Source organism: Neomonachus schauinslandi, chromosome 14, assembly GCF_002201575.2.
Source record: "Neomonachus schauinslandi chromosome 14, ASM220157v2, whole genome shotgun sequence".
Classification (NCBI taxonomy): domain Eukaryota; kingdom Metazoa; phylum Chordata; class Mammalia; order Carnivora; family Phocidae; genus Neomonachus; species Neomonachus schauinslandi.
The window spans coordinates 84,962,971-84,965,474 of NC_058416.1; the positions used below are offsets into that span (position 1 = coordinate 84,962,971).

Below are 2,504 nucleotides of genomic sequence, written 5' to 3' on the forward strand. Positions count from 1 at the left end.
GGCCTACTATGTACCAGGCACAGTGTTGTTAGATGCTGGAGATCGGGCAATAAGCTTAAGCAAACGGGGTGGCTCCTCCTTTCAGGCTAGTGAAACTTAGCAGAGTTGACCCACTTTGTGCCGATAGTTGCACAGATAGATGGAACCTTGCAGCTAATAAGTGTATCACAACAGAGAGGTATACGGGGCTCTGGGGTATATAATGTGGGCATGGAGAGGATGGGGTTGACCTGGTCTGGTCTTGAGGAGGAAGTCAGGGAGCGGCTCTCAGCACAGAGCTGAGCACTGCGGAAAGAAGAGGTCTTAGCTAGGCTGAGGGTGGGGGAAGTGTTCTCAGCAGAAAAAATAGCAGATGCAAAGGTCCCGTGATGGGGGAGCATATGTGCTAAAGGAACTGAAAGAAGGCCTGAGTGACCCCAGTACAGTGAGCTGAGGGCAGGGGGCAGGAGAGAAATAAAGTGGGAAAGTAAGTCGGCACTTTGGAAATTAAGTGGGCAATATATGGTAAAGCTGAAGGAGTGTTCGACCTAGGATCCAGCAGTTCCAATTCTAGGAACATTCTAGAGAAACAGCCACGAGTGCACTGGGAGGCATGAACAAGCATGTCAGCCCTCCCTGCATTGTATGCAGTCTCAAAAAACGTGAAACAACCCAACTATTCATCAACAGGAGAATGGAAAAATTGCAGAATATGTTTTCCTCGGGTTCCTCAGCAAACAGTCTGAATCAAAAGCTACCATAGTACTGGGACGCCTGGTTAAGTGTCTGCCTTTAGCTCAGGTCATGATCTCGGGGTCCTGGGATGGAGCCCCATCTAGGGCTCCCTGCTCAGAGTCTGCTTCTGCCTCTCCCTCTGCTCACTTGAGGGCTCGCTCCCTCTGTCTCTCTCAAATAAATAAAAATAAGACTTAAAAAAAATAATAAAAAATAGGGCAACCCTGTTGGGACCCTTCTCACTCTTAATAGCTTTTTCTGTATCTTCACTTAAACTTCTGTCGCTTTACTCACTCTCTGTTGTCCAAGAGATTTATTCTTCAACTCCATGAGACAAGAACCTAGCTCTACCACTTCATTTTGGTTCCGAAACCTGGGATCACTTCCACCAAAGGGTGAGTAAAAGCGGCTCTTTTCTTTCCTGGGAGACGTCTCTCCCTTAGATGACCTCTTCTCATAAACAGCAAAACTGGGCACCTGTTGGCCAAAGGCGAATAGCGCAGCTGCTGGTCTTAAGTCTCAGGTGACAGGCTTCTGGACAAAGGTTTGGTCAATCCCCCTTCCTCGAAAGAAGAGAATGTTGGCCTAACCCTACCCAATTCTGCTTTCTGTTCATTGGCTTTTCTTAAATGGCTTTCTCCCATCTCAGGGACTTTGCCTATAGTAGGGCCCTTCCCATCTCCGATGGTTCACTATTTAAGTTCCCTGGTTAGCTTTCTATAAAAGACCAACCCTACATGTCATCGTTGGCAACTCTGTCGGGACCCCTCTTACTCTTGAGAGCTTTTTCTGTATCTTCACTTAATAAACTTCTATCGCTTTACCCACACACGCAAAATAATAATAATAATTAAAATTTTTAAAATAAAAAATATAGAAATATGGAAATCTTCACAAGTTTACATGTCATCCTTATGCAGGGACCATGCTAATCTTCTCTGAATTGTCTCAATTTCAGTATATGTACTGCTGAAATGAGCAGGTTTTTTATAATTGCAGCAAATACATATAGCATAGGATTTAACATTTAAATAATTTCTTAAAAGATTTTATTTATTTATTCATTTTGGAGAGGGAGAGCACGTATGCATGGGCGGGGAGGGGTGCGGCCGATGGAGAGGGAGAGAATCTTAAGCAAGCTTTATGCCCAGCGCAGAGCCCAATGCAGGGTTCAATCTCACCACCCTGAAATCATGACCTGAGCCAAAATCAAGAGTTGGATGGATGCTTAACCCTCTGAGTCACCCAGGTCCCCTAGGGATTTTTTTTTTTAAGATTTTATTGATTGAGGGGCGCCTGGGTGGCTCAGTCGTTAAGCATCTGCCTTCAGCTCAGATCATGGTCCCAGGGTCCTGGGATCGAGCCCCGCATCAGGCTCCTTGCTCCGTGGGAAGCCTGCTTCTCCCTTTCCCACTCCCCCTGCTTGTGTTCCTTCTCTCGCTGTGTCTCTCTCTGTCAAATCAATCAAATTTTATTTATTGATTTGACAGAGAAAGAGAGCACAAGTAGGCAGAGCGTGAGAGAGAAGCAGACTCCCCACTGAGCAGAGAGCCCGACGTGTGACTCCATCCCAGGACCCCAGTATCATGACCTGAGCTGAAGGCAGACGTTTAACCGACTCAGCTACCGAGGCACCCCTAAAGATTTTATTTTTAAGTAATCTCTACCCCCCGCATGGCCCCCCATTTAGATCTTTTTTTTTAAGATTTATTTATTTACTTATTTGACAGAGACAGAGAGAGCAGGAACACAAGCAGGGGGAGTGGGAGAGGGAGAAGCAGGCCTCCCAC

The 2,504-nt window shown here is 46.1% G+C and overlaps 1 non-coding gene across 1 annotated transcript; it reads right to left on the reverse strand.

Moving 5' to 3' along the window:
* Positions 1–1,589: 1,589 nt before the first annotated feature.
* LOC123326646 lies at positions 1,590–1,696 on the reverse strand. Its single transcript, XR_006541221.1, has one exon. It is a non-coding gene; the product is annotated as a U6 spliceosomal RNA (small nuclear RNA).
* Between the last annotated feature and the right edge of the window lie 808 nt (positions 1,697–2,504).